The 27,213-nt window shown below is 34.4% G+C and overlaps 1 long non-coding RNA gene across 1 annotated transcript in view; it reads left to right on the forward strand.

The window, feature by feature from the left end:
* Positions 1-27,213, forward strand: part of LOC308488727 — a 521,148-nt gene that overhangs the window by 107,700 nt on the left and 386,235 nt on the right. The window contains exon 3 of the long non-coding RNA XR_013991939.1: positions 6,641-6,692. This is a non-coding gene — a long non-coding RNA (uncharacterized lncRNA). The remainder of the gene's footprint in view (positions 1-6,640; positions 6,693-27,213) is intronic.

Here is a 27,213-nt window from a genome sequence, read left to right on the forward strand (position 1 = left end):
TGGGTGAGGACGGCTAGGTATGCCTCTTTCACTAACTGGCTAATCTGCAGATCTTAGAGAAGGCATTCACCTCTGTAAGTCTCAGACTCTTTTACTTAATGATGGAAATAAACTCTGACAATTTTCAAAGGTAATTATCAGAGATAAATACAGTAAAGGAATTTGAAAATGTAAACTTTGAAAGTATAAAGGTCTGTACAAATATAAGGATTTCCCCTTGAATTTTTCTATTCCTCCCTATTCCTCTTCAGGGTGGGTCATTACAGGTGGCGATCCTTTCTGCCTCCTTTTCCTTCTCCTTTCAATAAAATGTCATCTTTTTACTCTGTCATTTTAGGACTCAGTGGGCACTTTTTGAGAACACATGTGGCAATTGGTTTGTTTTACCTATTCTCTTTTAAAACTCTAAAATCATCCACAAAGCTGTTCCTTCCTTTTATCCCATAATGAATTTTTATTCATGTGCACACTGTGCTAATTACATTGTCATTCTGACCTTAGCTTAAATATCACCTCTTGTGATATCTACCACCCACCGGCCACTGCACCCCCAGGGATCACTTACCATCCTCCTTTATTTGCTTTATGGCACTTTTCATTACCTGAAATTACGTTCTTTGTTTATTTGCTTGTATGTTGCTTTAGTCAATAAGATTTTATTAGTTCATTATGTGACAGACTGTGTCATAGGAACTGGGGATAGGAACATAGGAACTGAACCAATGTGTGTGCCCTTAAGGAGACAGACAATAATAAATATTGATAATAATAATATCTATCTCTCTATATAAATGTCAGGGGGTAAAAAGTGCTATAAAGGAAATAAAGCAAGCTACAGGATTAGAGAGGGAAGGTTGTTATGCTGTTTTATATCAGATGTTCAGGGCGGGTACCCCTGATTGTGTGTGTGTGTGTGTGACATGCTGTTGAGTCAGCTCTGACTCCTGGTCATCCTAGGAATGAGTGATGGCTGCAATGTCCTAACCTCAACAGTCCTGCTCAGCTCCTGTGGACTCACACCTACGGCTTCTTTGATGGAGTCAATCCATCTCATATTTGGTCTTCCTCTTTTCCTGCTGCCTCCTGGTTTTCTCAGCATTGTTGTCTTTCCTAAGCATCCTGCTTTCTCATATTGTGCCCCAAGTAGGACCGCTTCAGTTTTGTCAGTTTGTCTCCAGTGATGTTACAGGCTTAATTTGCTCTAGGACCCACTTATTTGTCTTTCTGGCAGTCCTGGGTATCCATTGAGCTTTTCTCCAGCACCATATTTCAAATGAATGTTTTTGTTTTTGTTTTTCTTCCTATCAGCCATCCTTACTGTCCAAATTTCTCATCCATACATACTCATTGGGAATGCAGTGGTAGGGATGATCTGAGCCTCGGTCTCTAATGACACAAGTTCTTTGTCCTTGGTAATCTTTCCTAATTCTTCTATTGCTGCCCTTCCAAGTCCCAGCTTTCTCTTGATTTCTTGACTGATTAGGTGCTGTTTGTTTAAATACCAGAAGGCAGTAAAAGAGTGACGTACCTAGGGAAAAAGTGTTCCAAGGAGAGACAACTGAAAGTGCAATGGCTATCGTTGGTAAGTTCAAGATCATGCTTGGAGCCATGGGTGGCTGGAGGACAGTGAGCCAGGCAAGAGTGATAGGGGAGGAGACTGCAGAGCAGAGGACAGCCCTGGGCCCCATCATGCCGGCTTTGGAATCTATTAAAATCCGACATTTTACCCGGAGTGAAATGGCGAATCTCTGAAATGCTTTGGGCTGATGAATGACGTCATCAGATTCAAGTCATTCTGGCAGCAAATGAAGAAGAGGATATCAGCTGTGAAGGCTGAAAGAAGGGGTCACCCATGATATGCTGGGACTCGCTCCTATTGGCTCCCAGGACCCCACTATGCACATCTCTTCCCAAACATGTGGTCATGTTGCCTGAGATTAGCCATCATGGGAATGTTTACACCATGGAAATCTACAAAAACTGTACATCAGGGATTCTTTTTTATTAATTAAAGTTTATTGAGGTGACAATGATTAGTCAAGTTATATAGTTTTCAAGTGTATAATTCTGTAATACATCATCTAAATTTCTTTCTTTGTTTGTTGATTTCTCTCTCTTGTTTTTGCTCCTGCTCTCACTCTCTTTTTCTCTTTCTCTCTCCTTCCTTCCCTCATTCCTCTCCCTCTTTGTTCATACTTCTTCCTTCTTCCTTCCTTTCTTTGTGTTCTTTTCTTATATGACTATAAATATTTATTTATTCTTTATAAATATAGTTGTTGATAGACATTTACTAGCACATCTCTGAAAAGAACAGGAGGTTATTGCAACAGTCTATGTGAGAGGTGATGGTGGCTTAGACTAGAGTGGTAGTGAAGGAAGTGATAGGAAGTGGTCAGATTCTGGAAGGCATCTTCAAAGGCAGCACTGTCAGGCTTTGCTGAATGACTGAGAAAATGCGAAACGATGCAACAAGGATGGCTTCAAGGTTTTTGACCTACGTAATTGAAAGAATAGTTGTCGTTGATTGAGATGGAAATGGCTTCAGCAGGAACAGTTTTGGAGGTAAGTGTTAAGAATCTGGTTTTTGAGATATAAAGATTGAGATGCCTGTTAGGTCTATCCAAATGGCGATATGTATGTAGACAGTTGGATGTTTGAGTCTGAAACTCAGGAAAAAAGTCTGGATTAGAGATATCAATTTGGGAATCATCTATATAGAGAACAGTATGCCCTTGTTCTTCATAATTTACGTGAGGGCTAATAAGATATCCGTTTTTCAAAGTTTTTATGCAGAGAAGAGAAGCAGTGTCAATGCATAGCTATTGCATCTTGTTGAGACTGCTGAGTCAGTGTTCTCTTGATACATTTTTATAATAAAATTTCAGCAACTGAGTAAAATTTGCCATGAATTGACTGAAGGACCACTTGCTCTTCCACCAATTAAATTTCATATTTATGCTTCTTGCTTCCAGCTACAGCCATTACTTCTCAAAGTCTTGTTCCAAGACCCAGTATTGCCTGCGTCAAAATTAAATGGGTATACTTTAAAATATAGAATCTTGCACTCAAATACTAGATCTATTCAATCATATTAGTCCAGGGGCTCAGGAATCTGCATTGTAACAAATAGTCATTATTAGTATGCACATGAAGACTTGGTCACTTCTATTGTAGTGTGTAAATAGAACATATAGTCTCTTTTAAAATCTTTTTTTAGACTCATTGCAAAATAAAATTAATTATTTTTATATCATTTAACCGACCTACTCATATTTCAGGTTGCTTAGATTAAAATATAATTTATTTCAATCATAAAGATTTTGATCTTTAGTTAAGTAACTCAATAGCAAAACAAAAGCAAACTTAATTATCCCTTTTTTTCTTGTGAAAAAGTTAATTTTACAATAGACTGCAACTTTAGGATATACTGTTCAACCAGAAAAAACTCAATTTCAATTGTAGATATTGAATAGCTGTGGTAATTTTAAAAGTTTGCTGAATATTTCTGATTCTCCCCTGTTCTGGGCACATGATAGAATTATATTGCATTTCCTAGTTCCCTTATGATTTAAGTGGGGCCAGAAAAGTAGTTGAGGCCAATAAATATTGTACCTGAGGCCAGAACATTTAATTGCTAGTGTTCTTTCATAGTGTTCTTTCAACTTTCTCCTATTTTTCCCCACACTTGAGATGGAGATTTCCTTGTTATGCTGCTTACCTGAGTTACTATGATTAGCAGAGCTCCTCTGCCAACATTACTGGACATTTAGTGAGAGTGAGAAATATACCTTTATAATTTTAAGCCAGTAAGATGGGGTTGTTACTGCAACACCATCTACTTTCTCTAGCAAAAATGTGTTACTTGAACCTGAGTTATCTCCCATTCAACAGGCGGATGTTGTGAACTGAGTGGAGCTAGTATGTATTTTCAGCAGTCATCACAGATCTGTGTCAACATTTTAATTTTTGACAAGAAGTAATAGGTAGGGACTATGTCTCCTCTCTTACAACTTTGCTACCAGTAAGTTTTTAAGGAACAAATAAAAAAAAACCATAAACAATCTCCCAAATAATTTACAGACCAATTTCTGTAAACATCCAAACTATTACTAATCACCAGTTACAAAATCCATCAAACAGCCCATTCGAATAATCTGGGCGTAGCCTCAATTTTGTGTCCTTTGTGGGATGCCATCCAGGACCTTGTAGGGAAGGTTCACTGCTGAGCAATGGCATCGCTATTCTGCTAGCAGCAGTAAGGAGCCACCTTCTACATTAAGAGGTGGGTAACAAATTAAATCGAATTCTAGATCTAGGGTGTCAAAGATGTTAGCCTTCTTGACCTTATACTGGGATTTTTATACTTTGTTCACACAACAGGGAGATGATTGCTCTACATTTCTAGCCAATCGCATGTCTTGACCACCACTTACCTCACTAGTGAAAAATTGGTACACTTTGTAAATTACGAAGCCCCCACGTGTAGTTTCACAGAGCAATGTTTGGAAATCTGAAGCATTTGTCACAGTTGCCCCTGGAGTGCAAACTATCGATTAGGAAACTTCAAATCCTAACCAACCTAGAGAGTGGATCCCTGACTGGAGGCCTCCAAATGTTGATTAATTTTTTCTAGATTGGAAGTCAAGGTAATCTGATATATTATACTTCATACTATACCTACTGGATTTACCATACCATACTATACCTACTACATTTTAAAGTAAGTTACAGGCGCTAACAGAATTAATTATGGATTTTTATTTTTTTCCCTTATGTTCTACTAGGAGTACAAAAAACATAAAATTGACCAGAAGCTTACATTACGTGACTTAACAAATACAAATGTGTTATTACTTCATTTTTATTAATTCACTTTAGAATTTGTTCTCAATATTTCTCTAGTTCACTTTAGTATTAAAAGATCAAGAATTATTTACAGTTATTTATACAAAAATATACCAGAGGTACCAAAAAAATGCATACAAGTGGACACTTTGGTCACTGTTGCTCAAGTAGTAGTTTGTCTAATCAGATGTGCCTGGATGCCGATGGTAAGTAACCACTTTGAGCACCTCTTGTAATTGCAGAAGTCAAACGTGACTTGTATTCGTCTTTTGTTATTGGTATATAGCAAGTATTGCAATTTTAATAGTTTGTTTCCTTTCTTAAAATGTGTATGCATTTTTTGGTACCCTCTCTGTATAATTGTACTGTTCATATATAGTGTAGAGTTTGTTAAACAAACAAAATAGACTATATAGGGTTAAAATGAAAAACTTGAAATATTGGCTTATAAGTTTAAATTCTGCTGTCCTCTTTTTGCATATTCATGGTCTGGAAAGGAGACCAGCCTTCCTCAATGTTTTACTTTCCAAATATTTCTCCAACTATGAATGAACTAGGTCAACAGAGGAAAACATTCTTTCTACAGCCTTCATGAATATTCTGCTGTTTGAAAAACTGGACTAGCCCATTAATCATCTTGTTAATATTTGTAGATTCTCACAGAGTTGGAATATAACTTGTAAAACCTCATCAGTAAGCATACGTTTTCCAAAATCTTCACCTCATTTCAAATTCTTTTAGTTATTTTCATGGATAAAGAATTTTTTTTTTAGGGGGGGGTGCTTTCCAAAGAATTTCTTGATGCCTGTAGCAGCAAATCAGATTGGTAAGGAAATTAATTGTAAATGCAGCCTATAAAATGACATTTTAAAACATTTCTAAAAAAAAATAAGAATATGTTTTAAGTATTAAAAATTTAGACATTAGACATTTTATAGTATATTTCTATATTAACATTTTGAAATAAAACTATATTTAAAAAGTAGGATTCCACTAAGAACCTCTGTGATTTAAAAAAGGGTTTTTTTAACAAAATAAAATTAGAGATATTAAATAAATTGGTGGTGTTTTGATTGCCATATGGAAATCCTCTAAAATGTTTATGGTATTTTGTAAACAACAACAACCATAACAATAAAATAGCAAGAGAACATTTTAACTTCAAATGAGATTTATGTAAATTTAATTTTGGCTGGGCCTTTTTTAATACTTTTATTAATTTGGACTCCTGTGGATGTTTATTTTTGAAAGTTGTATATTTCCAAATTAGAAACAATCCTTACAATGCGTTGGATTGATTATTCCTAGCAACATACTTTATTGATGGTACGTATCTTATTACTGTGTACTGGTTTTTAGGAAATCCAAGAGGCTGACTATTTTTATTGTAGGGAAGGTGTTTCCAATGGACAGAATGTAAACTGAAGTATTCAAACTTTTTAGACATGCCATTTTAATAAGGATATTTTCGTTTTAATATTTTTAGAATAAATGTAAAATAAACATTATATGTTAGTTCATAGGATTTTTTAAAATTTCAGCTCTGTTGAGGTAAATGACATATAAAATTGTAAGCTATTTAAAGTGTATATCATGGTGATATGATCTATGTATGCATTGTGAAAGGATTCTCCCATCTATTTAATTAGCACATCCATCACCTCATGTAATTATCGCGCGCGCGCGCGCGCGCGTGTGTGTGTGGTGGGGGTGAACGTTAAAAGTTCTTCTCTCAGTAGAGTTCATGAAAATTTTAAATGATGACCATACTTTTATATATTTCTTTTTCTTTCAGGTTACTATTGATCGTTAAAATGGCATTGTGAAGGGATGATGAAGAAATAACAGTAAGTCTTAATTATTTGAAAAATATTTTAATATTGTACTATAACATATTATACCATATTTGGTGATTTTTTCTTCTAATTTTGTATAGTAATATAGGGCATAGAATGTGAGCAGAACTCTTAGCCCTCAAAGTACATTTTTATGTGAAGCCAAAATATTTTTAACTAAACTTTTCTAGTCAATTTTTGGATTTGGCAAGTTGCAGTACAGTCCTATTTTTGAGAAAAGTCAACAAAAGTATTTCCCTTCTAATTCAATGTCCTCTTTTCCCTGAAACAGTTTTTCCTTTTAGTGCAAATGCTGATGAACTCAGTGTTTCTAAAGTAACAATAATAATGCTGTTTATTTGCTGTAATGAACATAATTAATGTTTAGGCTGGATTTAAATTTTTGTCGTAAGATCTACTTATTAAACCAGTATGATAAGAACCCTTTCTTTCCTTATTCAGTTAGATGACCCCTGTTAGTAATCTACTTACATCTACTATTTATATATTACTATTGCTGTTTCAAACTATGAATCTTTCATATGTTTCATATTTATAATCTACTTTGATCAGCCATGTGCTTTCTTCTGAAATAGATATACGTTATTTGCAACGGACTGAAGGAAATATTTTGCCTTTTCTTATAATTCATTAGAATAATTTAAAATATCTGTTCTGCCTAAATTATTAACCAATACATTAACAAAGTGCTATTTTAATGCAAAGGATTTACTTCCTCTCCTGACACTAAGATATTCATTTTTGTTGATAACATTTCTTACCCAAAGACAGCTGACACAAAAATATACTTAGGAAAGATAGGCTCAGGAAATAAAACACAGGAAAACAATGTTAAATTAAGCACAACTGGTGAATAATTTAAAGATCTACATATGTATATGTATGTGTGCACACACAACTACACTCACACATAGAGATTACGTGGGTATATAATAACATATCATTATATATTTTACAAATATGTAATTATATATTGTATGGGTATATAATACATTTAAACAAATTACATAAATATATGTAAGTAAATTATGTAAGTATATATGAATATTTAAAAATATATAATTATATAGATATATAATTGTAAAAATAAAATGTTTTAAAACTCAAAACTGACATATAAAGAGAAAATTACTAACCCGTTCCCCCTCTTGGTCTCTGTGTCCCCCCCATGTGGCCAACATCAAAGTATGGTATTGTCCCCTGTGCTTCCCTCACGTGTATTTCTCCAACCTCAGAAAGCACAGCCTCAGATACACATTTTTATGTCTCTTTTCTCAGAAAAAAATATTTTTGCTGTTGACATTTGTTTTCATAAACTACCCAGAGCATTGCTCTTCAGCTTGTTTTTTTTATAGTTATCCCTTCAGGTTAATATACATAATATTCCATATTATACACACTAACTTTTAGTAAAAGAAAATAAAAATCTGGCTGTTCAGTTTCCTCCTTCAATCATAGTTTTAATTTAGAAGGCACGCTATTGCCATGAATGCAAATCTCAGTGATATAGTGATAATTCAACTCCAAAAGAAGATAAAGCAGATAGCCAGATGAAAATAACTTAGAAACCTATGTTAGAGCAAGGTATCAAGTTTTAAACAATAAATTTTTATAGTGATCTACGTGTGATCTAGTCTTATGCATCTCCAACAATATCTGATCCCCAAAGCTGGATACATGCTGATTCGTAAGGATGTGTAATTGGTTGCGTGTTTCAGATAGCACATTTGAAGAAACAAAATCACATTGCAAAACCCTGTGTTTCAGTAGAAAGGAATGAGTTAGGGGATAGATTGGCTAGTTTTACTAACCTTCCATTGGTGGTTTAAAATATTCAGGATTCTCTTTAGATTAAGGTGAGTCATAATGAAGAGAACACAAATTAATTAAGCCATAGACTTACTTATACAGTTAAATATAATTCAAGAAAATAAAGATATGAAAATCATATTTGAAAACAAATAAAATTACTTATAACAAATTATTAGTCATTTTGTTTAGAATGACAGGTCATCAGAAAAAAAATATGTATATATATGCATATATATATAATATAAAACACTACATTTATAATATAACATATTCATCATCATTTTACATATTACACGTATACGGACAATATTGACTATATTGATCTTTCATGTATTATATATTTATTATATATACAGTAGTTCCCCCTTATCTGAGGTTTCACTTTAGTCTATTTTCAGTTACCTGTGGCTAACCTTGGTCCAAAAATATTAAATGGAAAATTCCAGAAATTAGCAAGTCATAAGTGTTAAATTGCACACAGTTCTGAGTAGCATGATGATAACTTTAGCTGTCCCACTCCATCTGTCAGGGATGTGAATCATCTCTTTGTCCAGTATCTCCGCGTTGTATATGGTAGCTGACCCTTAGTCACTTAGGAACTGTCTTGGTTATCAAATTGACTGCCTTGGCATTACGGTGCTTGTGTTCAGGTAATCTTTATTTTACTTAATAATGGCCCCAAAGAGCAAAAGGAGTGGTGCTGGCAATTTAAACATGACAAAGAGAATTGTAAAGTGCTTTATTTAAGTGAAAAGGTAAAAGTTCTGGACTTAATAAGGACATTTTAAAAATCGTATGGTGAGGTTGCTAAGATGCACAGAAAGAATTGATCTTCTATCCATGAATTTTCCGTGAAGAAGGGAAAACAAATCACATTAATTTTGCTATCACACCTGAATCTGCAAAAGTGATGACCACAGTGTGTGATAAGTGCTTAGCTAATGTAGAAAAGGCATTAAATTTGTGCATGGAAGATGTGAACAGAAAACATGTTCCATTTGACAGCAGCCTGTTGCACCAGAAAGCATTGTACCTATATAAAGTCTTCAGCAAGGAATCGCCTGAAATGTGTGACACCAGGCCACTAGGTATGGACTGAAAATATAAAATTACTGGAGAGGCTGTGTATGCCGATGAAGAAGCAGCTGCCACATTTCTGGCTGAATTGAAGAAGTTGACTAGGGTTTAGTACCATCAGTGGTTTCAAGCATTCACTGGGGGTCTTGGAATGTATCCCGCATGGAAAAGAGGGGACTACTCTATGTTATACTGATATATTATACCTACCTACTGATAGATGCATCTGACTTTTACCCCCTTATGTTTGCATAAAAATATATTTTTTTATTTTTACAAGATGTAAATTATAACACAACAGTATGGCAAAGCTAGCTTGTGCTTTTCAGAAGCTTTTCAAAATAGCAAGTTTGTGAAAGTCCCCGTGTAAGGGTATATTGTGTGTTTGTGTGTGTGTGTGTGTGTCTTCAGCATTGAGCCTAGATTTGGAGTTAACAGTGTAGATCAGGGAGTTTAAGCACAGCCAAAGTGTGAAGAGAAAATTGACAAGATGTTTCAATTCAATCTATCAATATTAATTGAGCACTTACTACGCACTAGGTTAAAGTAGTGACATAAGCATGGCTCTTAGATTCTTGTGGTACTGATGAGGGCCATGGGGGACAGACGTTAAGCAAACAACCAAACTAATAAAAAATATTGTTTTTTATTTTGATACTGTTTGATAGTGTCAAATGTGAAGCAAAATAAAGATGTGTGGAAGGCGACGTGGAGGGTATCTTCTATTTTAGGTTAGGGAAGGCTTTTCTGAGTTGGTGGCATCTGAAGAAAGACCTGAAAAAGTGAAGGAGTGTGCTTACCATGCAGTTAGCAGGCAAAGAGCATCCCAGACAGGAAAGAGCCAGAGTCAAGTTCCCAAAGAGAAAGCACTGTTTCTGAAGTGCACTGCCTCCAAAGAGAGAGCTCATATTTGAGCAATACCAAAGCAGCCAATATGGTGGGTCAAGGCCATGTAAGTTCTTGCAGGTCATGTTAAAAGTATTGGATTTTTTTTTTCTAAATCAAATGTGAAGCATCCATTGGATGCTTTTGATTAAGATATGTGAATTGATTTACATTTTTAAGGGTGCGCTTCGCTATGTGAAAAATGGCCTGAGAGAAAAGTGAAAAGTCAGTTAATTGTTGATTGTAGCACTTTGCAAGAGTGGCTTGGTATCCACTAGTTGCTTTTAAACAGAAGACTGTAATGTTTGATTAATAATTTATTTTATTGTCACAACAAAATAGAATAATATGTAAAAAAATCTTTCAAACAATGATGGCATGCAGAAAGTTCTATGTAAATACTATTACCTTCATCCTCTAAGTCATCAACGTCATCTTTAGTGTTATCAAAAGGCATGATAGGTGCCCTTCGGAAAAATAATCCCCTCACATGTTTTTACAAATATGACCCTCTACTCCTTGCTAAAACTAAAGGGGATGTGGTTTGGGGATGTGCTATACTACAGAAAATTGTTTAAGAATAACATGCATAACATCCAATGCTTTGCTCATTCTACAGTTATGTTATAATTTAAAAAACCTAATTTTTAAAAACAGCTACAATAAACCTACTTGCATTATTTCTATTTACATTTAAAAAATTAAGTCCCAGTCAGGCTTTTCCTCCTCATTTATATGAAAATTTTGTCCCCAAACACAAATGCATACAGTTGTTTTAAGTTGACTTTCCTGAGCACCGTTAATTTTTAGATTTGACTGCCTTCTGTGTACTGCTGTTTTATATATATTTTTTCAATACTCAGCCTAAATTGACATACGTGGTATACACATATGCACAACCATGCATAACATTACGTGTACTTTTTGAAAACCATGGCTTTGCACATAGAGAGGAGCATATTATTGAAAACATATCTTTTGTCCCTTCTTCAAGTTATTGCTTCTTTAGTTTCCTGAGGACTGCTTTTTAACGTAGGGTTTGCATGGTACACAAATCACTTTTGCACATTTTATTGTAATTTGTTTTGTTTTTTTGGACGGGCTGTTTTTGTTATTTTGTAGGCTGGCAGAATGATGAATAGTGCTAATTTTAACTTGAGTTTCAAACACTGATTCACATTTTAAAATGCGTACTTTTGAAATAGTAACACAACAAACAAAAACAGATCATTATGCTGAATAGAGAAATACTAGTACAGATAAAATGTTCCAGCTTTCTGATCCAGGTTTGGCAACCCAATATATATACTTTAGCAACTTAGGTATATTCACCTACCTGGTGTGTAAATAAACTGGATAATTTTAATATATTCCACATTTTATACAATAAATTAGAAGAAAAAAAGTGTAACATATATTTAAAATTACAAAAGATTGTTAGTAATACTCTGTAATACATAATGACTCCATACTTATTTGTCTTTTAGTAAACATTTCCAGTTTAATGAAAAATGAATTTTCATATCTAAGGGCAAATCCAAAATAGTCTAATACTGAAATTTAATTTGCTTTCAGCTAAATTAAAAATGATTAATATGTATCATCATGTCATACATATATTATACACATAATGTATACATTTATATACACATATGTTTTATACATAAATTTACACATATATGTGCGTACACATAAGTACGTACATATATACATGTGTGTAGGTATAACTGAAAGTTAACATTGAACTCATTTTAGATTTTAAATATAAAACATGTTGCAAAAGTTAGTGTGACATATGTCAAAGACCTTCAAAATATATATCAATATTCATATAATATATTTTCATAAATATTTATGGAATTTTCTTGAAATTAAATTAGTGGTCTTTAGAAGGTTAATATGACACCATCCAAACAGAATTGAGCTCTCGGACATAAAAAGCTAAGTTCAAGCTTATTTGCCATGGGCCTAGCACCAAAGTGCGTTTGAAAGATACCACCATAGAAAGCTCTTTGTGTGGCCTTTCATCCTGCCACCAAGTGAATGTACATAGCTCAGCTGATCTCCAGAAGCCATTAAATTGTGTGAGCAGAGACAAGGCTTCTGCTTTCTTTGCTAGTAGTATAAGTTTTCACAGTTCAATCCCTAGATGTGGCCCTAGACGAGAGTATGGCATCAGTACTCAATCGGGGTGGGGAGGGGAAGGCAGGCATAATGGGGAGTAGGAGAGAAATACAGGCAAAAGGAAGGCCAAGGCTCAGTGAGTCCCAGCTGGGAAAGAAGAATGAGCCTCTGTTCCAGGGAGCATCATTCTGAGCACCCATGATATGTTGTGTTTCAATCCAGTGTAGAAATATAAATATTTTTCCTACTACATAGTACCTAAATGCAAACCAACTTCAGCATTTTGGATAAACAAAGATAACATATTTTAAAAAACATAAAAAACCTGCCTTTGTTAGACTAATCGAGAGACCCCAGGTTGGTCTTCAACTTGGCCCATTCCTCACGGATTTTCTAGGGTAAATTTTCTAGGGTAAAGTCTTGGTTTTCACTCTGTGTGGTTGCTTAAAATCTAACAATTTTCCAGTAGCTGCAGCTTCTCTGTGCCAGGAAGCAGTCTAGAGCAGTGCTATCCAAAGGGCGGTCCATTGGACAGGCTCTTCTGAAAACTAATACCTATCAGAAAACAAAACATATGAAAACTCAGAGTAAACATTTAGAAAACTTTATAGAAATTTGACAGTTATTTTGTTTCTGTTGACTCAAATAATAAAATATGGATATTTTAATATTCTCTAATTTGATTTTCCTAGTTATTCATTTTTACTGTCAATGACTATTTGGGCAAAGCCAAAATCTGGCTCCGTAGCATAATTAGTTCTGGAGGCACTAGGCTAACACTTCCAGTTTTAACATAGACGAGTATGATCAGTAGTAAAATGTATTTCTACTCTCCTTGAAATATCAAGACTACAATTTAGTTGTATATATCCCAAAGGAACTTATATTTTGATTAATACACTTCTTCCTTTCTTTAAAATGATTGTTAAATATTTATGTGAAAATATTCTGAATGCAAAACGTCATATTTAAATACTAAATAAAATGTTAATAGAACAGCATTAATAAAATACTATCACTTTACTATAAATCTGTTTTCACTGTTGTTGTTTAAATTCTATTGTATGATATGTGTATACAGTGCCCTTTACATATTTATTAGTACAGAGCTTAATAAAATATGAATTTATAACACGGGATTTCTCAGGAAAATCTTGAATTTCTGCATTTAGAAATCATAAACATAGTCTTTGATAGAAAAAAATAGAAAAATCACCATTAAAACTTGGACTAATGGAATGATTTATTGACAGTTATAGTAACAAAGTATCTTATATTAGCAACCACCTATAGTTTCAAACTCTTACCAATGAAAATTATTCATAATTGCTGATTCTTAGAGCTAGGGGTACGAGATATACAAACAGGACTACTTTCAATCTTGGAAATCAAACAAAATGGAATTTAAACGCAGATATCAAGAGAGAAAAGTGTTCTTTAATTTGTCACCAAATCATTGCTCCCTATATTAAAACAAGCAATTCACAAACCTTCATGCACAGTCATTGTTTGCTGGGCCAGTGGCAAACGGGCAGTTGCTTTATAAATGTACTATTAAATTGCCATTACTGCCATCTAGTGGAAAGAAATAATCCATGTCAGAGATTGTATCTAAAACCCAAAAGTTCTACGAGGAATGGGAAAAACCAAAGTGTATATTGTAAGAAGTAAAATAGCATACCAGAAGACACAATCTCATGGATATTGAAACATAATAGACGTCTATTCACTTAATAAGTTAAAGAGATATGTGGGAAGAAGAAGAATGGGAGAGGATGCAAGATTCATTTTGTATAGAGCCAAAATTCCATATCAAATGTTATTGCTCACTGAACACAGGTTACCTGAACCATGGCATTTGTATTACTTGTACAATTTTTTCTCTTTACCTATTGGTATGTAAATTTGTTTTCGTATATGCTCATTAAGTTTTAACAATCAAGATAGCACAATTAATTCTTCTCAAACTCTAAGGTACCTAGGAATCACCTAGGAATCTTGTTACAAGGCAAATTCGGCCTCCTATCTCAAAGCCAGAGATTTTACAGTTTTAACAGCCCTCAGGTGATGCCCATGTTGCTCTTTATGATCAGGTCATACTTTGAGTAATGATAGCCTTTGAGTCGGTTATCAAAGGGAAGGAGTTACAAAATGAAGCAAAACTCCCATACATACACCTCACTGTATGTTATCTTGTTATAATTCAGAGCAGTTCAGTCAATGGCTGGTAGAGTCAAATTGCCAAATTCATTGCTTGGCTTCGTTGCTTACTATGCATGTAACCTTCGACAAGCTACTTAACATGTCTATGACTCAGTTTCATCATCTGTAAACTAAACCAACAATCATACCAGCATCCCATCATTCTTAAAGAGTAAATAAGACTTTAAAAAAAATTAACAATGAACCATATGAAATTGCCCTTTTTTCATAGACTAAAAACAAGCACCCCGAATTTTATATAGTTGAAATTAAATGTGTAAATTAAGTAACATATCATCTAGCACCTAGTGGCCAATAAATGTTAGTATCACCAACAAGTATCACAGAGCAAATGTATGGATGCATACAAATATACTCCCACCCTAGAAAGCTTCATTCAATGAAAAGAGAATTTTGAAATCCCCATAGAAGAAGCCTGAGGTAAATCTGTGGAATGTGTTGCCTTGAGGTTTCATTGAAGGATAAAATAAATAAGAAATTTGTGAATTGTTTTATAAAGAAATCCATTATCACTTCTTGGCCTTTTGGCTAAGATTAAGTGTGAAGAAATCCATTAAGTATGAAAAACAGAAAGCATTACACCAGGTAAAGAAATATTGGGATTATTTCATTTTGCCTTTTTGTATTATCTGGATCCGAGCCTAGAGTGGAAGGGTAAATATATTCATTTTTTAAAGCAGAGTTAGGTTCACAGAAAAATTGAGAGGAACATACAGAGATTTCCCATGCACTCCCTGATACATGCATAGACTCCCCTACTATCAGCATCCCCCCAGGCAGTACATTTGTTACAATGGATGAAAATATATTGACACGTCATTATTGCCAAAATCCCATTGTTCACATTATGATTTACTCTTATTTTTATTTTTTCAATTATAGTTGACATTCAACATTATTTATATTAGTTTCAGGTGTACATGATAGTGTTTAGACATTTATATAATTTACAAAGTGGTCCCTTCGATAAATCTAGTACCCACTTGCACCATACATAGTTATTACAATATCATTCACTATTCCCTATGCTGTACTTTGCATACCCGTGGCTATTTTGTAATTACTAATTTGCACCATAGGATTTACTCTTAGTGTATTACATTCTATGGGTTTAAACAAGTGTATAATGAACAACATGTACGCACTATTATAGTATCATACAGAATAGTTTCAGTGACCTAAAAATCTTCTTTGTTCTGCCTGTGTATTCCTCCCTGTCTCTTAACTCCTGGCAATTATTGTTCTTTTCACTATCTTCATAGTTTTGCCTTTTCCAGAATGTCATATAGTTGGAAACATACAGTTATATAGCCTTTTCTGACTGGGTTCTTTCACGCAGTACTATACATTTAAGTTTCTTCCATGTCTTTGTAAGACTTGATAGCTTATTTTGTTTTAGTGCTGAATAATATTCCATTGTCTGGATGTACCACATTTTATTAGGTTAATATATAGCTGGGTAATGTATTTTTATACAGCACCGAATTTATATCTTGCAGTAGCATATATAAAGTGTGACAATATAAAAGGGCGAAGATTCTTGATAAATTTAATAATGATAAGTCTGTAGTGGGGAAAATAAGCCATTAAAATATCTATTGTTTTCTAAAATATCAGAGCAAATCATGTTTTATGTATTTCAATTGTCATATCTTTCTTACGCTATGAATATTTTACATGATTTAATAAGCTCTGTTACATTCTTTAGTTCTATACAGAATTGTAAAAACATGTGATAAATTATTCATAGAGTTTTGCTTCACATATAAGAAGATTATAGCATTGTTATTGGATGAAAGGAAATAACTTTCACACATTTGGATGAAAAACAGTCTGGTTTCTTTTAAGCAAAGTTAGTGCCTTTGCTTATATGAGTATATATTTCCTAATTTGACCCTCAGGTTTTAAGCTTTGCCTAAAGTGCACTTATTTTTGCTTTTATAAAGTATTGTTGGTGAACTGCAGAAAAGCATGTAAGGAATTACAAAAATCTAAAATTTTAAATTATGGGTTAGAGTTAGGATAACATATTATTAACTTAAATTGATGTCAATGGTTATTTATACATGATACTGAGTGTGCAATAACATATTTCAATTCTTTCTAAAAATTCCTTCTTTTTCTAAAATTTGAGGATTTGTAATCTTCTCAACCTTTTTTCCCTTTTTTAAAAAATTTTATATTAAATCTTTTGGGGTGATACTGGTTAGTAAAATTATATAAGTTTCAAGTGTACAATTCTATAATCCATCATTTATATATTGCTTTGTGTGTTCACCACCCAGAGTCAATTCTCCTTTTATAACCATATACTTGACCTTTTAATGTATAGTAAAGATGAGTGATAAGCCAGTTTTATAACAAAAGTAATTTTTATTGCCGTACAGTTTAAGACTAATGTTCTAAATTGTAAGAATAATGGCAAAATAATATAAGCCAGTGTAATCTATTCAGCAGAGGCAGCTTAATGCTATTAAATTTTAAACTATATTTATTGGATAATGAAATTCAAGCTGATGTTATATTAGGAGATCAAGGAATTAGTGAATTCGATTCACCAAAAATGCAATACCAATGTTCTGTTACAGCAAAAAATGCCAACATTCTGGATGCATGCACACAAAAAATTGAAAGCAGGAACTTGAATAGGTATTTGTTTACCTGTGTTCATAGCAGCATTATTCATAATAGCCAAAAGATGGAAGTAACCCAAATGTTCATCAATTCATGAATGGGAAAGTAAAATGTGGCATGTAGACACACTGGAATACTATTTAGCTTTAGAAAGATGTGAAATTCTAATACATACCATAGCATGGATGATTCTTGAAGACATTATGCTAAGTGAAACAAGCCAGACAAAAAGGAGAGTTATTGTATGATTCCAATTATATGAGGCACCTAGAATAGTCAAATACCTAATGACAGAAAGTACAATAACGGTTATGAGTGGCTGAAGGAAGGAAAAAATAGGGGGTTATTGTTTAATGGATGTAGAATTTCATTTAGCGATGATGAGAAACTTCTGTAGATATTAGTGGTTATGGTTGCGCAACAATGTAAATGTGTTTCCTGTCACTCAACTGTATACTTAAAATGGTTAAAATGACAAGTTCTATGATATTATGCATATTTTAGCACATTAAAAAATTTTATGAAATGAACAAAGTGCCATACATACAGCATAATTTTTTTCAACCATGCAATAATTAATCAAACAAAAATAATTAGTTTATTTTCATACCTGCACAACTACATTTTAGTGGGAATTTGTGCAATTTAAGAAATTTAAACAAAAGGAAAGTGATTTAGTAAAGGTACTGTTAGTTTTATCTACAAAGTTCAATGTGCCTCAGTCTAATATGATAAAGAAAAAGAATGAATATAATCACAAAAAATAAAAATGTGGAAAGAAAAGCAAGAAAGTATCTTTGTGCAGTCCTTTAGGCAATGTTAAATTGCACTTGGTGTCTTAGTTTATAAAACTCGTTATTGTTGGAATTACAGAAGGATTAAAGGCACCTACACCTTCTCAGACAGGTAGTAAATCCTAAATAATGGGTGGTTATTATTGTTTATTCTGCTGTGGTGATTGTTGTTTGACGTTTCCAGATGTAGAGATATAAATTTGATAAAAATAGTGAGATGTTAACTAAACCCTGTACTATAACTATATGGAGCATGGAGTCATAAAAATGTTTCAGGACCAAAATTACAAATGTGTTAGTATAGATTAAACACAAATGTAAAAGCTAGAGGGCCACTGCTCCCTTTTGCCCCCATTGTAGGATCAGAGAAATAGAATTAATAATAATATCACAAAATATTCCACATTGGTCTTTTCAGCTTTCTAAGCACTTTCATATATGACTTCATCTTCACATCAACCCCTCCAATATTCCTACGACAAGTGTTATTTTAAAAATTTTCAAACTAATGTACAGATTGTGACTGGAAAAGTGAGAGTTAGTGACACAGTGAAAACTGAACATCCGGTCTTCTAACTTCAAGTCCAGACTTTTCCTTCACGGCCCGTTGCATATCATACAGTAGGTATGGACCAAGTACTGAAAATCTTGTGTTTTCATCATCTTAAATTCTTAGTCCATGAGTTTATTCAAGAACAAGATGATGACAAAGAATACATTAATACACAACTTACAGTTTCTTTGGACAGGAATTCTTGAACATAGGTGCTCAAATGAATTGAAAGTCAGACTTCTCTTTAGCAGCCTCACTTTTGACAATCCCAAGGGGCAGCTGCTCTAAATCTCCGCAGAAATGTGGATAGAATGAGTCTTATTCCTAAATCTTAAACAGCATCAGTAAAGAAGCTGGTAGCAAGAGTTGAATTGCAAAATTCTTATAGTGCTACAATGGAGAGATATAATTGTTAACACAATTTTGAGTATCTCCTTTTTAATTTTTTTCAATGTGTATATATTTTTTTCCTTATACCAATTGGTTTATGCAGTACATTCATTGCCTGCCTTCCTGTTCAAGATTGTCTAAACTTAAGTATATTTTCTTGTTTTTCTTTTATTTACCAAGAGTTTACTTTATGAAGGCGCAGGCAGATTTTTACGCTCATGGCTCCTTCTAAGATTATTCATGTTTGGTCAGTGCTCTGGGCTAGAATTCCAATTATCAGCAATTTCACTTTAGAAAACAGACTGCTTTGTTTCTTTTTGTTGTTGCTTTTTTTTTTTTTTTTTTTTTTTTTTTTTTTGTGGAACATTGTATAATTTAGTTGCTGTGCTAACATAATATGCTAGTCATATTATTTGCTAGAGCAAATAATTTGCTAGAGCAATGATTTAAAGACCGCAGTTATTGTATAAAAGTGTATTATATTTTGTTTTCATACTGTTTTATGGGTTAGAATTTATTCGATATTGGTGTATAGAGGGCATGTCATTTTTTTGTTGTTGTTACATGCCACCTTAAAGTTTATTATTTTTCCAAAAGAAATGGCAACTTTGTTCTTTAAAAAGACCTATCTGCGTAAGACCCAAATGAAGTGACTTGCTTTTAGAGGACTCTATTTTCTGGACATATGATGTAAAAAGCTTGCATACGTGTAGCAAAACTTGTGGTAGATAACAATTCCAGGGACCAATAAAACTTGGCTGCTTAAGAAGGACATATCATTAACTAAAGACTGAACAAAAATTATCCTTGAAATTTTAGAATACATTTAAAGTAGCCATATAAATCATCAACGATCTGTGTAGCTGATGCCAGAAACAAAACAAAACAAAAAAAGCATAAAAGACTAGCTTGAAAATCGACTTTAAGTAAGATCCTGAGGACTAAAACGTACAAGCAAAATTTAGTTCTTTAGATTATTGGTGTAAAATACTGCTAGTTTGCCAATTATATAGCACTGGGACGATATCAAGGGTTAATGCAAATTTTGTTTGCTCAATAGATTTTTAAATTATATATTTGTTGAATAAACAGTGCTTATAAAAAATGAATGGTGCAAATAAATAATAAATTATTCATAATCCCTATTTTGAATATAAACTGCATGCTTTAGCATATAACCTTTCATACATTTTCTATGCACATATATATGTATATATACATTTTTACATACATCAAGAATGTTTGCATTCTTTGCATTTACATATATATTTGCATTTTACATACATCAATGTTTGCATTTTACATACATCAAGAATGTTTGCATTCTTTTATAATTAACATTTTAAACATATATTTTAACATATTACAACGTTTCATGTTGTAACAGTTTTGGGGAATTTTTAATATTTTTTAATAAGAAAGCAATGTACTTCACATGTAAGAGTTTAGCTCCTCCCTGTTTATTTTCATAAATTATCTGTTTAAAAATGATAGACTACCACATTCCAACTTACTATTGTTTCCTGCTAACTCTACACAAGCTCCTAGTGTTCAGTTGAGGTGGTGCTGGCTGTAACCTTTGAGCATGGCATCTGTGTTTAAGCCATGGGACCTTGAGCACATTCTAAAACCTGTATGGACAGATGAGATTGGGCTTTCTGGGGAGCTGAGACCAAGTTAAGGTATAGAATGTAGAATATAGAAATTTGCCTGCAGGGGCTAGGCAATACCTCAATGTAAGGAGGATGAGTACGGTAGCAAAAATGGGAGAAACATGAAATGTCAGAGTGAACAGTGTATCTGTAAACTAAAGACCAGGATCTAAGAGACTGTGAAATGGATATGGATCATCATAATAAATTTTAAAAGTCCTTGATGTACATTAATTCTACTAATATTTACTGAGTATGGGATAATTTTATACACCATCCCTAGCTTCAAACAGTTTATAATCTACAGCTTATAGTAAAACATGATTGTCAAGTGATATAGTACAAGGCAGTTTATGAACCATGTGGTCCAATAGTTATGTGCTATAGAAATTCATGTAATGGAAAAGTTACTTCTGACTTTGGTGACCTAGAAATTCATGATAATAATGGCAGCTGATATTTATAAGTATTTTATAGACTTCATCTAATTTTATCCTCACAAAAACCCTATGAGATAAGTTGTTATTATCAGGAAGATAGTGTATATGGTGGTTACAGTCTCGGAGCCAGAATGTCTGGGATTGAACCCAGCCACTTACTATTGTGGCTTTTGGCAATTTATTTAACTCTGTGTTTCAGTTTTCTCATCTATAGAAAAGAAACAATTAGAGTTTCTGTCTCATCGAGTTGTTGTAAAGATTAAATGTGTTAATAGACATAAAGTACTTACAACTAACTAATAATTGTATTATTAGTATTAGTTTCATTTTTTTTTTTGTGGTGAAGAAATTAAGGTTTTGACAATTTAGATAATATACCCAAGTTATGCAGGCAGTAAATGGCAGAGCCAGGAGTCAAGTCTAGCTCTGTTCTCTCCTGAATCTGAGTTCTTAATTTTACCACTTTGATATTTCAAACTTTAAGCATTAAAAGAATGGCCAAAGATGAAGATTTTGATCATGGCTGACTAGAATCATTAGTGAAATAGGGCAGAGACTAGCAAAGGACTTTTGTTGCTGTTGTTGTTTTTGGAAGTAAGAAAGGTTTAATTTAAAAATATCTTGCATTGGAACTGGTGCTAAGGTATTCAGGGTGAAATGTATCACTGTTAGCTAGAAACCCCGGACTGGCACTCAAGATTAGGAGTAGAAATTGAGATTAGGGAAATACATATATCTATGTAGAGTTAACAGTGAATGCTGTGAGAGTAGGTAAGATTGGCAGGGATATATTTTTAAAAACAAAAAATAAAAGAGAAGCCAAGTTCAGAAGTCACTGGAGAAGAGAAGCTATTAAAGTATTTGGAGGTAAAGTTGACAGAGTCCAACTGGAGACAATGATAGCCTATTATCATGGAAGAGCAAGTCCAAGAACTTCAATATGATTAAAGTGGAACCTCTCATCTGTGTGGGTGGAGAGGAAAAATGCTGCCAGCCTGTTGATCCTGAAATTGCTCATGACATGGTGGCGTCAGGAGTTTTGAAGGGTCTGGCATCTTTATTTTTTTTTTTAGGGAGGCAGGGTTAGCAGGGAAATGTGGGGTCGGGAAAGTACTATTTTTAGAGCATTCAAATATGCCAAGTTCCTCTTTATTTTGATCCATCTCAGGCCTGTGATGTATTTTTCTATGATTATCTTGAACCACTTCAGAGTCATCTTGAACTGTGGTGTGAGGGGTGGTTTCATAAGGCCTTTTTAGAAGAAAGAGTGCTGTCGTAGAGCTACCACGTTCCCTCTCTTTAAGACCACATTTTCTTGGAAATACTAGAGATCTGTAAGCAAAGGAACATGAACAGAGAGTTTTATAACCCACACTTTTATAACACTAACCTCATGCAATTATTCAAATTTAAATTTATTAAAATTAATAAAATGTATAATGCAGTTTCTCAGTTATGCTCTCCACATTTCAAATGTTCAATAGCCACATGGGGCTTTTGATTATTGGATTGGGCGGTGAAAAAATGTGCAATATTTCCATCATCCCATAGAGTTCTATTAGACAGTGTTGCTTTAGATGGTGTATGTCTTAAGATTTCTGTGATTTTCATACAACATGACAGTCATTGATTTGTTTTTACATTTTGGAGATTTTCAACCCAAATAAATAGCGACTATAAATTATAATCAGCAACAACAATTTCTTTCCACATCCTGTTTTACTCATAATTCTTGTCATCTATGATCAAAAAATATCTTTATCTCACTCATTTCATACATAATATTTTAACTATCAAAAAAGGCTGTTCTATTCTATATCATAGCCACAAGATGATCCCATATCAATAACTTGAGCAGTCTGTTAGCATGATGTAGACATCATATTTAAAAGCTAAACAGTATCATACGTATAATGACTAATAGAATATGATTTTTTTCTTTATGAATTAGTAACGGAACAATTCCACATTTAAATTATATAATTGCTGTTTTTGATTCCATTTGAAATGAAAGAAAGCATGTCTCATGTGGATATTAACTGGAACTTCTACATGATAAATGTGCTTTTTTCTATTTAACAAATATCGATGTGTATTGAGGAGGAATAAACAGCTTATCAAAATGGTATTTCAAAACTGGTTTTGATTAATACTATGAGAAACATCTCATTACTATGCATCAATTACCTGCAGATGGCATGCCTTCAGCTGCAGCTTCCAGTGAATATTGCATTGAAGCCATGCCATCTGCAGATAATTGGTGCTTAGTTTTATAAATATGTAAAATAATACCAAAATATTATTCCTTGAATGTTACTTGACCTCTATATTTTTGCTAATATATTTTCTGTTTAATATGAAGTACAAACGATGTTTTTGCAATCATTTTTAGGACTTTGAAAAAGTATGGTATTAAGGCAGTTTTTATTACATCTGGGTATAATATTCCTTTTCTTCATTTTCTTTTTTGACATGCAATATTGTTTTATACTCATTTCAGATGTACATCATAGTGGTGAGACACATATATAATTTACAAAGTGATTGCCCTGACTAGACCCACCTGGCACTATACATAGTTGTTACCATATTATTGGTTATATTCCCTATGCTTTTTACATCCCCATGACTATTTTATAACGATAAATATGTATTTCTTCATACCTTCACCTTTTTCTCCCTGTCCTTAACTCCCCTCCCATCTATCACCCCCACGGATATAGTACCCATCTGACACCATACATAGTTATTACAGTATTATTGACTATATTCCTTATGTTATACCTTACATCCCCATGACTACCATGTAACAACCAATTCGTACTTCTTAATACCTTCCCCTTTTTCACCTATCCCCAACCCCCCTTCCATCTAGCAACCGTCCAAATGTTCTCTGTATCTATGAGTTTGTTTCTGTTCTGATTTTTATTGTGTTCTTCAGATTCCACTTATAAGTGAAATCATATGACATTATTTGTCTGTCACTATCTGACTTGCTACACTCAGCCCATAACCTCATCCATGTTGTCGCCGATGGCAAGATTCCATTCTTTTTTGTGGCTGAGCGATATTCCATTGTATATATGTATCACCTCTTCTTTATCCACTTAGGGACACCTAGGTTGCCTTCATATTTTGGCTTTTGGAAATAATGCTGCAGTAAATATATGGATGTACTCAGCCCCTTGAAGTAGCATTTTGGCTTTCTTTGAATAAATACCCAGAAGTGGGATTACTATGTGCTTCTTTTTCTCTTGTTATAGTCTTTGTTTTAAAGTCTTTTTTATCTGGTATAAGTGTTGTTACCCCTGCTTTTTTTTTGTTTGTTTGTTTCTATTTTCATGAAATATCTTTTTCACCCCTTTAGTTTTAGTCTGTATGTGTCTTTGATCTGAAGTTAGTCTCTTGTAGGCAGCATATGTAAGGGTCTTTTTTCTTACCCATTCAGCCACCCTATGTGTTTTGATTGGAGCATTTAATCCATTTACATTTAAAGTAATTGTTAATAGATATGTAGTTATTGCTATTTTATTATTCATAATTTTGATTTTTTTTTTTTTTCATCTTAAAGAAGTACCTCTAACATTTCTTGTAGTACTGGTTTGGTGGTGATGAACTCTTTAGCTTTTTCTTGTCTGGGAAGTTATTTGATTCTGTCCTTTGATTCTAAAGGATAGCTTTGCTGGGTAGAGTAATCTTGGTTCTGGGTACTTGCTTTTCACCACTTTGAATAATTTGTGCCAAAACTTTCTGTAAAGTTTCTGTTGAGAAATCAGCTGATGGTCTTACGGGAGCTCCCTTATAGGTAACTGACTGCATTTCTCTTGCTACTTTTAAGATTCTTTCTTTGTCTTTAACTTTTGGCATTTTAATTATGATGTGTCTTGGTGTGGGCATTTTTGGTTTCATATTGTTTGGGATTTTCTGCAATTTCTGGGCTTGAATATCTATTTCCTTTGTCAGGTTAGGGAACTTTTCTGTCATTATTTCTTCAAATAGGTTTTCAATTCCTTGCTTTCTCTCTTCTCCTCTGGTATCCCTATGATGCAAATGTTGTATGCTTGATGGTGTTCCAGAGGCCTCTTAAACTGTCCTCATTTTTTTGGATTCAATTTTTTTTCCTGTTCTGATGGGATGTTTTCTGCTACCTTATTTTTAAATCACTGATTCTATCTTATGCTTCATCTACCCTACTGTTGATTCCCTCTAATGTATTCTTTATTTCAGTTATTGTATTCTTCATTTCTGACAAGTTCCTTTTTTATGTTTTTATGTCTCCATTTTTGTTTCCTATCACTTTGTGGAAGTCCTCCCTGAGATTATTGCACATCCTATAACCAGTGTTTGGAACTCAGCATCTGTAGATTGTTTTTATTCAATTTTGTTTAGTTCTTTTTCTGGAGCTTTGCTCTGTCCTTTCACTTGGTACATGTTTCTTTGTCTCCCAGTTTTGGCTGCCTCCCTGTCTTTGTTTCTACATATTAGGTAGAGCTGCTACATCTCCCAGTCTCAGTAGAGTGGCCTTATATAGTAGGCGTGCTGGGGAGTTCAGTGGCACAGTCTTTCTAGTCACTTGAGCTACATGCTCCAGGTACATCCCTTGTGTGGTTTGTGTGTGCCCTCCTCTTCTAGTTCAGTCTTCATTGCTGTTTGCATGTCAGTCAGAGGGATTGACCTTCAGAATCATTGGTTGTAAGGATTGGCCGTGACTACAGTAGAGGAGTTGTGGTACAGGGGCTGACCCTACAGAGCAAGACCTACCTCAGCAGGGCTCTGGGGCCTACCCAATCTGCCCCTTGGGTGTGTTGTCCTTGGAAGGAGCTGTGTGATGCTCCAGCTAGTTTCAAAGTTGGCCACAGATTGTGCCAGCACCTGGGCCACTTGGAGGGGACCCCATCAGGTCAAGTTCAGCCACAGGCCATGCCCCACCAGGGCCACCTGGCAGGAGCCACAAAGCAATCTGCAGATGGCCACCACCTGTGTTGTGCTTGGAAGTGCCTCCAGAGGCCAAGCTGCAAATCAAGGCCAGTTGGCGCTGGTGCCAGGCTTAGGGCTGCTCAGCCAGAGAGATAGGATATGCTCCAGCCAGATGCTATTGTCTGGGTTCCTCGAACTTTTCAGAGACCTAGAGAAGTCTTTAGCATGAGCCAAAGCAGGCAATTTATACAAAAAAGACACTTGAAGATGCTTGGGTATGCCCAAAAGTTGGGTGGGACAGGGCCTCAAAATCACCAGGGCATGGCAAACAGATGGCATTAGTCAGCTTGATGAAGATTCAGATATGGTGGCCGCCTGCATCTCCCTGCCAGGATGTGAGAGGGCTTTACAAAGAAACAGGCGCTGTACCAGCTCACCTGTCCGGGAGAAAGCTGTCCCTTCAGTCCTCATTCTGAAGCGAGACAACTCAGTTCCTCTCTGTCTGTCCCTGTTGCATCTCCAGCTGCTGCTGGAGCTCAGAACCAGTGATTCCGTCTGTGAATAAGTCCTTGTGCAGTCCTTTTAAGAGGAGCACCTGGGACTTCAGCTGCCCTCCATCACATTCAGCCACAATTTCTGCTGGTTTTCGCAACCCAAAATTATGGGGACTTCTCTCTCTGGCACTAGAATCCTGGGTGAGGAACACTGGTGTGGCTCTGGGACCTGTTATTTCTCTGGGGGGATCTCCACAGCTGAGATATCCCTCCCGATTTTGAATGATTACATGTGGGTGTGGGACCAGCTTGTTCCGTGTTTTTGTCCCTACTGCCAGGTTTAAGATGGCTTCTTTTCTATGTCCTTAGTTGTAGAGCTTTGGTTCAGCAAGACTTCAGGCAATTCTCAGCGATTGTTGTTTTATAGTTTTGTTGTAATTTTGATGTGGTTGTGAGAGAAGGTAAGCACGGCATTTACCTATTGTGCCATCTTGCCTAGAACTCCTCTATAATTTTT

This window comes from Rhinolophus hipposideros, assembly GCF_964194185.1.
Source record: "Rhinolophus hipposideros genome assembly, chromosome: 2".
NCBI lineage: Eukaryota > Metazoa > Chordata > Mammalia > Chiroptera > Rhinolophidae > Rhinolophus > Rhinolophus hipposideros.